This window comes from Agelaius tricolor, unplaced genomic scaffold, assembly GCF_023055355.1.
Source record: "Agelaius tricolor isolate 1412-34295 unplaced genomic scaffold, bAgeTri1.0.p SCAF_3, whole genome shotgun sequence".
Taxonomy (NCBI): Eukaryota; Metazoa; Chordata; class Aves; order Passeriformes; family Icteridae; genus Agelaius; species Agelaius tricolor.
Genome location: NW_027269263.1, coordinates 36,414,645 through 36,427,369, shown reverse-complemented (window position 1 = coordinate 36,427,369; position 12,725 = coordinate 36,414,645).

The following is a 12,725-nucleotide window of genomic DNA, read 5'->3' as shown; positions in this document are numbered from 1 at the left end:
ATTAGCCTTGACCTGTAAAGGATGACCTCTACTATTGCCTTTTCCTCATGAGGGCTTGACTAAAATCAGCTTGTAGTGCACAGATTTACCTTTGCACTTCTCTGAACTCTACATTATGGAGAATCTCAAGGCCTTAAATAAACTCTTAGGACATGCAGCCCTGAAAGGCTGGTCATGGATCAGTAATGGCTTTTCTGGTAACACAAAAACCTACAAATCATGAAGTTAAACAGGCACAGTTCAGGGTGCACACAAATGACAGATGCAAGGAAGAAAACAGTGATGGGAGGTGGGTGAAATTGGAGTGGCTTATGGCAGTGAGTTTTAGGGATAATTGATATATTTCATGGAAGGGAAGACCAGTTAAAGTTGCAACCTCTGCTCCACACACAAAACCTAGTGAATCTAGTCAATTGTATGCAAAAGAAAAGCAACAAGACAAAAACAGAAGTGGAGGAAAGAGAGACAGAGTGGGGCAAATAGCATTGTAAGCATGGTCAGAAGAAAGCTTGGCAAGAATGCTTTTGGCCCAGTGCTGAGTACAAAGACTAAATCTATGTGTATGGCTCTGCTCCTGCTCTCCTCAGGACATGAGACTCAGGGTGCTCTTCATGAAGAGCAGGCTGACACCAGGAAGTAGTGGGATAGTAGTAAATAAGAAAATTAAGTGTTTGGTGTTGATGAAAAGTTAGCATGTTTTTCTTCAGTTAAAGGTCAAAAGAGTAGCCAAATTAACAGGTTTTCTGCATTTAGGCAGAGATCTGTGTCACCAAGCTTTAGTCATTTAAAACTTAGATGTCTCATCTAAGGTTTTCATCAGCCAGAGGGCAATTCCTTCCTTCCTAAAATATGGGTCTGAGCTGGGTGGGATGAATCACTCATCCCTCCCTACTGACTGTTCAGGAAGCTGAGACAGTGATGTTAACTTAGCTGAAAAAAAGTGAATATGGGTAGTTTCCAGTTACATTGCTGAGCTGAGCACTCCTACTCATGAGCAATTGCTCTAACCCCTGCACTCCTCTTCCAGATGTATCTCCAAAGGCAGATAAGTCAGTTGTCTCCATCACATGCACAATGTAGGTGTATAAAATCCAGAATGAGATTCAGGCTTTGTGTCCCAGCTTCACAGGAACAATTAAGTGCAGACTGGGAGGGGGACAGGGTCAGTATAGACAGTCATGTCCCCTCTGAGCCAGCACAACCCATTGCCTGAAGCAGGCAGGCATTCCTACACCTGTCCCTTGAATGTGACTCATCAAAGGCTAGGGTGGGGTTGTGATTTAACCCCAGCTGGCAACCAAGCTGGCACACAACTCACTCTTCCCCAGTGAAATGAGGGAGACAATCAGAAGAGTGAAAGTGAGGAAATTCATGGATTGAAATAAAGAGAGTTTAACAGGAAAAGCAAAAGATGCCTATGTAAGCAAAGCAAAACAAGAAATTCATTCACCACCTGCTGTGGGCAGGCAGGTGTTCAGGCATCTCCAGGAAAACAGGGGTCCCTCATGCATAGTGGCGACTTGGAAAGACAAATGACATCAGCTCAAACGTGTGTCCCCCTTTTGTCCTCTTCCTCCAGATTTTATAGACTGAACATGATGTCACATGGTATGGTATATCCCTTTGGTCAGCTGTGCTCAGCTGTCCCAGCTGGGTCCCCTCCCATCTTCTTGTGTATCCCTAGCCCACGTTTGGTGCACCAGTACAAGAAGCAGAAAAGGCACTGATGCTGGGCAAGCCCTGCTCAGCAACAACAGATTTGTATTCTTCACATACCACTTAGTCCCATACAGCTACTACAGAGAAAATTAATTACACCCCTGTCAAAACCAGCCCAGGTAATTTCCAGCTAAGGTCTTAGAGGTATTCCCATCCACCATCATTTCTTTGATGTCCCTAGTACCTTAGAAGCACTAAGGTCACGTGTGTTTGGGGGTTGGATGAGATGACCTTTAAAAGTCCTCCCAACCCAAACCATTCTATGGTCCTATGCTTTGAAGTCCCTCTATACAATGCAGTCACATACCTGCAAGGAGATGTTATATGGTCAGTTCAAACCTCAAACAACCGTAAGTACACATTTAAAACATGGAAATAAAAGGCAAAATACAGAGTCATGTTGTCACTACACTTCCTTATAATTTTGTATTTGCTTATGGTTTGTTGAGCCTGTGGTATAGCATTTAAGAAGTGAGGGGAACAGCATCAATGGTCAAAACAGATATTGGAGGGGATGCAAAGTTTGCAGCCTCACCCAAAGGACAGCTGAGCCAGGTGAGCTGCCCCAGCTGAGCAGTCAGTGAGCAGAGTGGGCGGCATGACCACAGTAAAGTCTGCAGTAAAGTGCTTGAAGGAGCTATGTGGAGTATTTTAAACTCATGGTGGAAAACAACCATCTCAGCTGAGACTTGCTGATTAGTGAGTGCACTTATGTCACCGACAGCAAAGACACATATTTCAAATAAGTCAGCAGCTTCTTGGGAAGTTCATCAGTGCTGCTCTTTTTGATTTGGGGCAGAGGTCAGCATCAGGGCATGGGAGACTATGGCCCAAACCTGATCAGACTCCCTCACTATATATTATATATACAATATATATTATATTGTATACACTATATATTATATTACAGTATATATTCCATTGTAATATAATAGATTATATTGCAATTAAACTCAAAAACAAGCCACTTCTGGAAATGGAGGAGTTAATTAAAGCCAATGTTCAATTTCAATCTACAGTGCTATCAGGCTCTGTCCTGCTGCACTGGCTGCTCCTGCTGGATTGAGTTTGAGTAAAAATTACACAGCTGAGCCTTTGGATGGAGTCTAAACCTCCATCTATGCAGCCCTTTAAAAAAGACTATAAAAGAAGCCTTTTGAATTATCATTGTCCAGACCCTGATCTCATAAGAATAAAACAGCATCAGAAAATAGTAAAAGTATGATGTACCTTTTTCACTGTAAATCTTTTGTGTCACCTTCCCAGGTGGTGTGAATCTGTTCAGCTCTGGGAAATCAATGAAATCACTTTTCCTGATGCCACTGAAGAAGTCAGCCAATCAAAGTCTGGCCAAAACACCTTCAGAAAACTCCCTGTCTGAAAGGAGGAGAGGGAAAATGTACAGGAGTTGCAGAGGTCATGTCTGTCAGCACTCCTCTGGAGCTTGGTGCTGGTGCTCTAAAGGCCCATCTGAACACAGAGATTAGACTTGAATGACATCCAGCTAGAAGGCAAAGGTATACACATGGATAAAGGAGGAATGACTGCAAAAACCACACTTGCACTCATTTGAGAGTGATATGAATGTGAAAAGGCTAAGGCTGAGATTTTTTTTTCGTTCATGGGTTATATAAAACACATTCATGCAGCCTTATCTTTCTCATGGGTTGTGGTATCTTCAAAACCCCAGGAAGCATTTGTTCTGCCTTCAAGCATTTTTTTGAGTCAAGCTCAAACTCGACAGTATGCTCCATACTGAGTCTGACTATGTGGAGACAGTCCATACTTCCCCACATGGAACTAATTTCAATAGATTCTATCAATTCTGTAAGAATCAAAAGCCTTGCCTTCTCTCCAGCCTTGGGATGGTCTGGGTCAAGAGGCTGGATGTCCACAAAAGCAATAAACCACAGAGACAGGGTATCCCCCCACCATGAAATCCCATTTGAAAAGTTTCCTCACCCCTATGCTGTATCCCAAAACTATGTCTGGGGCAGACACAGGGATGGCACTGACCCCCTGCTAGAGCCCATCCCTGTGTTGCTTCCAAAAATGTGCATACCACCTATTCCTTCCCATCTTGAAGGTGACAGTGACCCCAGAGCTGGGGTGCTGCCATGGAGCTCACCAAGCTAAGCACCCCAGCAAAAGGCACACCCAGAAGGTGGTCCTGGCTCTCATGGCAGCCACAGAATCAGCACAGCCGTGCTCTCACCTTCAGCACTTTGCTGAATCATAACTTTACAGTCCTGCAAGATCACAAGAAAAAGCGCATATGGGAAAGAAAAGAAAAATGTGAACAGGAACACTAAAAGTAATATCTAACAACCAGCTATCACTTTCCAAATATTTTTCTTCTATTAATTTTAAGGGCAAAATCATTTGGTGGTAAATGGGGAATAAACTAAAACCATCTGCACCCTGCTAGGCAGCTGTCAGAAAGCCAAGCAAGCTCCTTGGGTATATAATCCTGATGTTTAAACCCACTGAAGCTACTCCAGCAGTGTCAAGCACACTGATGAGAGCCCTCTTCCAGAGCTGAAGAGGCCAATTCTAATGGTATGGTATTGCTAAGATTAGAAAGGTGCATTAGAGACCCCCCTAAAAGGATATAGTTTTGCAAGAAATTAATTGTGTTTAGAGATTACTCATATGGCACCCATCTATTTTAGAATAAAAGAAAACAGGAGGGCAAGAAGAGATCTCATGTATTGATGTGATAAGATACCTGGCACAGTATGTAATTTAAACACCAGAGGTCTGGACTTGAGCAGAAAGAGAGGGGAGCAGCCTATAAACATAATTTGAGAAAAATGTCTTAATCCTAGAAGTAGTGAACAGATAACTTGATGGCTGACTTGGGCAGTTTGATCTAAGCAGCGAACACCAGCAGTCCTGGAGGAGGGAAAAGCTTTTTTTAAAAAGGAATAAACTTAAGAGTATGTCCCATCAGCTAGATTTTTGAGATAAGATTAATAAAAAATAGGTTGATTTGTACTTCCTGAGTTTAAAAGTGCAGGTGTCCATGGATCATAATGTCCTGCATGGCTGCTAATGTTTGCGTGTTGAAAAAACCACTATTTCTCTTTGGGAGAGAAAATGTCGCACATTGGGATAGTGCGACAGTATTTTTCCAGGGAAAATCTAAAATGTATTTTCTTAATTTTATGGGATTGGAGTTATCTGGGGAGAAGGATCAGCATTTTTGCTGCAAGGTACTGAAAACAATTCATCTGGAGATTTTGTAGCTCTACTGAGACAACCAGCAATTCAACTGATATAAATATATATTTATATATACTACTTATGATTATACTATATATTTAATAAATATGGATTCATTATCCAAAAGTTTAAAATTTTTGTCCTACTAAGCAATGGATGCAGAGGATGAAAAGGATGGATGTCCTTTAATCCATTTTAATCTCCAGACACTTCCTTTCTCCTTGCTCATACTGTGTAGCAAAGGACAGATGGAAGTGTTGAGCAGCCATCTCTGTGTCCTTCAGTATTCCTCATAGCCTGGTCCCTACACCCTTTCCTCACAGAGGAAACAGCTCAAAGGCAAAGTGGGAGCCCTCCTGCTGAGTTTCACAGGCCCAGGTCTCACCTGCAATTCCCAGGACAAAGCATGAGTACGTACAGAGGTTTGCACTAAACTCCAGGCATCTTTTATTACACCCTGCATGAATTACAGCGTTTTGCCAATTATTGTTGCCTCTCTCCTTCAGCTCTTTGTGCCATGCAGCCCAAAGTGGCAGAATGGAAACATCAGAGTGATGCTGGCCACCATGTGTGGTGCTGTCACATCTGTTTTCATACAGTACCTCGTCCAGAGCCATGGGTCTATATGCAATGCTGGGCTTGGCTGAGATGTGTGCAGCAAACAGGTCACCCTGCCTGCACCCAGCAAGTGGTGCCAGATGGAGGAGATGGAGAAGAAATGAAGCCTGTGAGGCAGAGGAAGAAGGCAGTAAATTACACCTGAAATTTTAGGAATCAAAGGGGACAAATAAAAAGCAGAAAATGTGTGTGAAGGAAGATGAGATTGGAGTTGAGCAGCCTCTTTAGCTAGGCATAAATCTGTGCTGCTGCTAGGGACAGCCTCTCCTCTCCCCTTTCCCCAGTCTTTTCCACCCTCTCAATCTAAGCTGGCTGGAAATGGTTAAACCAACAGGAGCTGCGGTGCTGGCCTGTGACAAAGTTCAGGAGGAGTCACAGGAAAACTTGTGTGGTCAGGCAGGATCCAAGGGGACAAGCAGCAGGAGGAGTGAGCCAGGAGGAGAGCGTAGGGTCTGTGCCAGGTCTGAGCTCCTGGGAGCAGTCAGGGCTGCTCCTGTGTGGCTCAACATGACATCCTGAACTTGCAGGTGCCCACCTTTCTATAGCTTACTGGTCTAGAGAAGCCTCTCTTAGCTGGCACCTACCCTACTGAAAAATCAAAGCTTGTGTTTGAATGCAGTGGCTGCTGGGTGAAAGCACTTGTCTGGATTTTCCCAGTGAAGGTCTTGGGTTCTACAATTACATCTGAAGATTATCCCTTCGGATGTTCAGGTAGTTTCCACTGGACAACCTCCTTGGGCACACAAAACTCAGCATATACCCCAAGTCATCAGCATTGGCACCCTGAAAAATTTCACAGCCACATTTTTAGACCACCCTGAGCCAGGTGTCATGCAAACCTGCTGAGTGCCATGGAGAAAGATGCTTTCTTCAGTGCCTGTGAATAAGGCTACAGCCCTCAGCAGGAAACACAAATGTTTCTATTAATTTCCAGACAAAGATTACTTAACTGCAGGGAACTCTAAAAACAGAGCTCTTCTCTGTTTCATCCTGTAGAGCCATTGCATGGGAAAGAGAAATATTTATTTAAAAGGTTTTTTCCTTTCTTTCTCCATCCCCCTTTTTTATGGTGCATTTCCCAGAAGAGGTGCTTGTTTCTGGGCCAAGAGCACCTGTTTAGCACCTATATCCCCTAACCTACATTAGGTATTGCAATCAAATGAAAACCTCACATCAGTTTCTCTAGTCAGCATGAGCAGCCAAAGCCACAAGTGGGCAAGAGGGGAAGGCTGAGAGCCAGCTTGCATAGCACCTGGTGAGACCCTCCCTGGACGTGCTGTGCCTCAGCTTTGAGAGATCTGGGTCAAATCTTCATTCAGAGGCTTTGGTATAGGATAAAACTGAAGAAAAAAAGCCACCCTCCTTGCCTGAGTTCTCCTGTGGCCTTCCACACTGTCCAGTCTCTCTTTCTCCTGCAGCTACAGAGAGAATTATCCCTCATGAAGCTTAAGTGTTAGCATACAACAGCAACAGCACTTCAGATCTGTGCTGTAATGCAGTATTATCATTATTGTTGTTATTCTATTTGCTTCTAGCAGAAAAAAGAGAACTTTTAAGGAAAAGGATTAAAACAGCATGGGAGAGAGAGAAAAAATATAGATACAGTGAACTTTTCTTCATGAATTTTATTAGTAAATTACAGTAACGTCAATTGAAGCTCTAATTATTGAGAAACAATCTTTTTAGTTTTAATTTTGTACCCCTGAGCACAGCACAAATCAGCACTGAAGAAAACCATTAGTTCCACATCAATCTGTGATTTGTGGAGACATGCAATAAAACTGTATTAATCTTGGATTACAGCTAATTGCTAACCCTCACCTTCCTGTTTTGTGGTTGGTTCCTACCCTGGAGTTACAGCAGCTGGGGACTTGTTTGTAGCCACAGGGTTTGTGCTTGTCTGAGCTGGGGGAGCTCTCAGAAATGCTTGCATAGACTTGCTGAAGCACTCCTGAAAGCTTTATTAGAATTGAACTACATGAAATCACATTCATACTTCAAAAAGCCACAGTTTATAAAGTATGGTACAAATATAACCAAAATCAGAATAGACTCCACTGTGTTATAAAGCATCTTTCTAAAGCTTGGGGGAAGCAATTTTTTTGTTCTGGTACTCAGCAAGTGGACTTGTCTTCCCAAGGCTCCTAAAACAGTTTTGCTACAGGTACACCATATTTATTGAATAAAGCTATAAGCCAAAAGTGCCTTTTTGTCAAGGTTTATGGGCTTTTTTTCAGAGAAGCATAAGTCACAAAACAAAGACCAAAGCATCACATTGAAGAGAAAAATAAGTTAGTGGGGAAAGAATAACAGCATGTTTTACATGGGAAACCTTTTGAGAGCATTTTAGAAAAATGCTTTATTAAAAAATTAATTACTTTATCCTAACAGACAGTGTGCATAAATATAAAAATTTCAGTTTCATTATAAATGCTGGTCTCGTAGTACTTTAGCAGTCACATCACAGAGCAGTTTGAAAGGAGATGTAGGACTTCATCTAATGGTGAAACCCATCTTTTAGAATAAAGAGTAAGTCTCTGAGTTTTGCCTGCCTGTAAATTCACTGGAGCCAGGGTTTTCTCCTCCCTTCCCTGCAGAGAACAGGGTACATATTGCACCAGTTGGTTCTGAGAACTGACCAGATACAGGGTGGGAGGGGGAGCCTTTGTTCATGGAAGGGAGCAAGAGATGTTGGGAAGTGCTATAAGAAAGGGTGCTGGGATACAGGATTTTCCTAGGCTCCTTCCTGCTTCTGTGCTAACAAACCCAGGAGAGGATTGCCTGCTGCCCATCCCCAAAGCACAGCCCCTCCACCCTTGCTGTGTATTGTTGTAACCATCCAGGTGATGGGAGCAGAGACGTGTCAGTGGGGTCACCTGATTCTTCATGCACATGCAGGGACCAGCTGGTGGGGGATCCACCCTGCTGGACCAAAGCATGAGGGCACAAGAATGCTCATGGCAGCAGCAAGGTCCAAAGGGGGCAGTCGTAGAAGCACAGAGCAGGATTGATGTTTTCTGATTTGCATTTCCCATAAAACACTGGTTCAGGAAACACATATGGTATCTCACATGTGGTGGGTTAGGGTAAAGCTGTTGGATGCCTCCTCCAGATGATTTAGGAGCCCTCACTGCAGGCGAAGGGGCTCAATTTTGCAATTTCCAGTCACTGCCGGTCTCTCACACAGCTCACACACCCTGTCATAAGCCCTCTGCTGAGGAGGAGTGGTGAGCTCAGTGACACTTCATCTTTCAGGGCAGGAGAAAAATCTTCCCTCTTCTCCTCACTCTCTGCAGCATCTGTCTCTACCCTGGGCCTGCTCTGGTGCGTCCCTGTGGATCTGCAGCAACGGATCACGCTGGAGGGACTTGAATCCACATCAGCAGGATTGTGGTGTGCAGGTTCTGTCACTTCAGCACAGCTCAAGTGACAAGTACAGGTCCAAACAGATATGTCTAAACACAACTGTGGTACCAAAGTTATGGTACTCACCTGTGTGGGGTAGGTTGGCATTCAGGTCCCTAGATGATTTCCCTTTGTTCTCTCATGACTCACTACTTGGCATCTGCTCTGGACCCTTTGCAAATCCTAATCTCGATATGCCTAAGCACTCACTCACCTTCCTGACTTCATATTCTGGAAGGGACCAGGGATGAACTCTGAAATAATGGTGGTCTGACTCTCTTATGCCATTGGAATGGCACCACTAATGTGATTCATGAAGCAATTTCATATACAACAACTGTTTGATTGCTGAGTATATCTGGACTGAACACATATTGAAACAGCTAAACACATACCAAATATGGCCACGAAATGCTTGATCATAAATACATCTGTTGGGGAATAGTTTGTGTGATCTTAAAGTTTTGAGGAGAGGAAGGTTATACACGGGATATTTAATCAATTGTAAAGGAATTTCATTTCAACTAGTAATCAAAAAAATAAATCATGTTTCTGGTACCATAAAATTAAAATTTTAAAACAAAAATGGAGATGAGTATATTATGGGATGGGAAGAGGATGAGAACACTAAGTCACACCAGAGCTGGTTTTAAAACATCTCTAGCTGAAGCAGTCACATACCATTGTCTTAACTTGGCAATATGTGCAGAAAATGGCTCCCAGCAAGGACTAAAGGCTGGTTACAGTCTGGCACCAAGCATGCCTGAAAGGATGTCAAGGTCTGGATAGTCACAGTTAAAAACAGTTTACTCCAGCAGGGCTCAGGGATGCACCCAAACACGCCCCATCTATCCTCGTCTCCATAAACGCAAAACTCCTTTGCCAGCCCTTTGGACCAGACAGCCCAAGGGTAGATGCTCATTGCCATGAGCCATCAGCATGATCATCGTGTTGCCCCTTAGCTCCAGTCCACAGAGTCTTTGTGCTGTTTGCCTGTGAGCTGAGCTAGTGGGACTGCCCCTGCAACCAATGCCTTTACTGGAGACCACTACATTTTAACATATTGTAACACTTGTAAAGCACTTTGCAACAATAAATCTTTTCATTATTTGTGATATTTCCCCCACCTGCTCTCCCAGTGTGATAATACACTTTTAAAATAAATATTATCAGTTTATACCTTTATTAAAGCTCTATATATGCTCTTCTATGTCCCCAAGGCATTTGCTGAAGTCAGGATTGCTACCAGTGCATGACGTGAGAATTCAAGCTCATAAAACCCATTCCTAGACACTTTGCAGCATATGCCCTTTATTTGGGCTTCCATTAAAAGTATTATGTTGCCATACACTGCAATCATAAAACAGTAAATAATTTCAAGGCATTTCTTGATAGGTGGTTTGTGTTTTAAATTGACTTGGGCTATGTGGGAAATTGCTGGCAAAAAATGTACCTAATTGAGCTATTGCTGTGTCTGTCTTCCTGACTCTTGCTTCAGCTCTGCAGGTACACTGCTGCCCTGCAGGGTGGTTTGACTGGGCTGGAGAAGGAAGCTCTTGGAGAGGACAGTTTTCAGCACAGTCACCAGCACAAGGCTGCCTACACCCAAGGGTTTTCCAGCAGACCCAGAGCAGGGAAACAAGAAGCCATGGGAAATACTTGGCTCACCGTGCTAAGCACTGAAAAGACAGAGGGCATACTGTTTCATTATTCCAGCAGTTTTAGTTTTATTCATCATTATATTGCTACCAAAGATAAGCAGAAAACAGGTAGACCCACATGTAAGCACCAAACGATGTCCCTGATAAAAAGCAGAGCATGTTTACTATGACTTTGATCCATTTGCCATTTTTAGTCTGAGTATTTCTGAACATTATAAACCAGGAGTTTGATCTCACCCTTCTGCTTCCTACCAAAGAAAATCAGAACACTACAGACATTGAACTGCATAACTGAATGCATATGGATAATTCCACTGAATTCAATACAATATGCACTTCTGGAGACTAATGTGTATTAACAAAGCTTGCAAACGGGGGCTTACACTAACAGACTTATCTTTCAACAAGATTTAATAAATAGCATTGCTAATACTATCACATAAAATCACATCTTTTTTTTCCTTCCCTATTTTGGAATGAAAGTATGCATAGTAGAAACCAAGCAGAAATTTGGTGCACCACTGCCCTTCTTTTGCCAGATTGCAGAAATGTTCATTGTAAGCCAACATTTTCCTCATTTGCTTTTGTTGCGAAGGGTAACAGATGAATTTTGTGGCACTAAATCATAAGAGAAAACAAACAGCCTTGAATTAGAAACCCAACACTTACTGCTGGCACCAAACCCAGCATTTCAGCAGACAATTAGTACATTTGGTATTTGCAGCTCCAGATATATTCTCATTAGAAACTGGTTCCAAACCAGCATGCTGCTCCAACAAAGGCAAGTTAAATACAAAGAGGATACAATTCTGGTCCTGTTGTAACTTCTGGCAAACTCCCACAGATTTCAATAATCAACTAGATTGAGTCCAAAATGCAGACATTAGATATACCATGAAAGAATGACTGTCTGGAATTTATTATGCAGCAGATATGCCACCAAACTGGAAATTTCACATAGGGAGAAAAAAAAAAATCACATTGTGTATTTAGCTCGGATAGGTTGGAAATGATGTAATAGAAGCATTATGATTTATAACAAATTTATGAGCTATGCAGGCAAGCTGTTCTCTGGGGATATATGTGGTAAATGAAGAATACCAGTGGCAAATAGAATTTACATCAAAGCAGTCCTGCAAACCTCAAACACTTATTACTCTATTCGTGACCTTTGTTAGTACACAGAAGTAGAATACAGCTTAGCATAATGTTAACGTTTACATAAAATGAAACATTTCTGTTTAAACAATTACTGAAAATGAGATTAAAACTTGATGTAAGCTACACAACAAGTATTTTTGACATTGTGCACAATTGTTTGAAAGCAAGTTGCTTTTAAAGGAAGATATAAGTTTATTGAATTGCTACACTTCAATGCAAGGCATTGCTTATCTGATAAAATGTCTGTGGTGCACCTCACAGGGTGAGAGTGAAGAATGTTAATGTGACTGCAGACTCAGGCAGGTCTTCACCCCTTTTCTGTGGATGCCAGCCCACATAGTAGAGAGTGCCATGTCATTCCCAGCTAATGGCAAACTCCTGCAGAGACGTGGATTTCTCTGTGCTGTCCCTGAAATTAATTAACTTCATGCCCTTAAAAGGGGAACAGCAGCAGTCTCAGGGTAGTTTCCAGGGAATTCTTTCCTGATATTCTGCAGGTCTTGTATTACCAGACCTGATCTATGAAGAAATACTGTGTAGTAGGAAATACAGACAATCTCCAGGGTAACTCCCTGCATGGCACTGGCACACCAGGCAGTAAGGATTTTGTACTGGTACCCAGCAATGCAGGAGTGTGAAGGCAGAAAGAGGACTAGAGGGGTAAGGAGGCCTTGGCAGGGCCATGCAGAAGGTCACTCTCCCCTTTGGCTTGCACAGCTTTTCTATGAGATAACCAGAAAAAATATTTATCACCTCAGCTCTTTTCAGCTGGGCTAATTTATTAAAGTTTTCTGGGCATTGCATCAACCCACAGTGTCCAGGAGACCATGGCAGCTGCCAGGCTGGAGCAGTCCTGGCTGTGCTCCACCAACAGAAGTTCTGACTTCATGCTGAACAATCAAAGGCCTTTCTTTTGCAGGTGATGGATGTTGCCCA